Here is a 1,490-nt window from a genome sequence, read left to right as displayed (position 1 = left end):
GGCTGAACCCATTCACATAACACCAATCAATTAAGGCATGTGCAAAAGACCTGATCAGCGAGCATTTTCACCGTAAACGTTCGCCTCCACCGCTCCTCTATTCTGCAAGTGACAGCCATTGAGAGCGCCACCACACCACTGCCGCTACACTGGGCACGCTGAACATGGCAATACGCTGTAAAATTCCCACCATGCGCACAGAATGAAGTCTTTTGTCGCTAATTTTATGGGAAATTAGTTTGTGAAATGCGGTGCTATTCAGGTGAAACCAAGTCTGATATCTGATCAGATTGAATTTGGCATAAGTGCAGTGATATCAATCGCTGGGGTAACCCTTGACGGAGGGCCTCGAACAGACGCGTTAATAGCTTTTATTGTGACGATCACTGGGACGGTGCTCTAGTTCTGACTATTATGCGGGCAAGGAAACTAGTGATTAAAAAAAATATATTTGCTCAACTCAGGGAGGTCCTTGAAGAAATAAAGAAAGGAAAAAATATATTTATATATGTGTAAACGTTCTTGTGGAAATATCGCAACACGACGACTTTGTGAGAATATTGGGCAACGGAAACTCGGGTGCATGAGGAAGAGGGGGAAAGGTTTCATTCCTGTTCAAAGTTTAGTGGGTTTATGCTATGTTGTGTATATTCATGAAGATGATAACTATGCTACACAATGTACTACACTATACACACCTTGTTTACAGACCTTTATACAGTAATAAATAGGTGTCAGACGACCAGATGCTTTCGCTTTCCGTTTTTCTTTTGGGTAAAGCGAAAACGACTGGCGACACATTATTTTTTTTTTTCGCGCCGAATCTCCTCTTGTCGTTAACCACGCAACCGCATCCCATTTTCTGTGACTAAATCATTGTTCTGACTTTGGGATGCACGTTGCTGCAGTCAGAGGCAACAGCAACTTATGTAACTAAGGATTAATTCTAAGCTACGAGTATTTTATCTTGATTTTTTTTAGATTCTTAATTACCGATGAATGACAGCATGCATTATACAATAATAATAATAATCTGGTTACAAATGGTATCGACATTTGTACCTAACTGAGGATACTGTGCTACTTTTCCGTCGTGTCCACTTTGCGCTTCGGAAAGACGTTAAAACATTGGCAGGAGTATGAGCGCAGATTGCACAAGTCGATCTAGAAACTTTTACGTTGTTATCCCTCCAGGGAGGCTGCGATAACAGAGAAAAAGTTGGTACAGTTTCTTCTTACGAAATTTCCTTACTAACACAGTAATACATTGTGAAACTTGACACTGTCATATGCTATGAATCGTCTGCCCAAAGCAGATTATGGTACAAAAACAAAACAACAAGAAAATATAAATGTTCTTCTCGTTCGCTCACCGACGAGGTCGTCGGTGCAAAGAGCAACACGTGAGATTGCAAGTTATATCTCCTCGCATTTTGGTTCAGGAGGAACTATCACTTACGCCAGATCACTGGTAGCAGACGCATGGTCAC

This window comes from Penaeus monodon, chromosome 29 (genome assembly GCF_015228065.2).
Source record: "Penaeus monodon isolate SGIC_2016 chromosome 29, NSTDA_Pmon_1, whole genome shotgun sequence".
NCBI classification, from domain to species: Eukaryota; Metazoa; Arthropoda; class Malacostraca; order Decapoda; family Penaeidae; genus Penaeus; species Penaeus monodon.
This window is presented reverse-complemented; position numbering follows the sequence as displayed.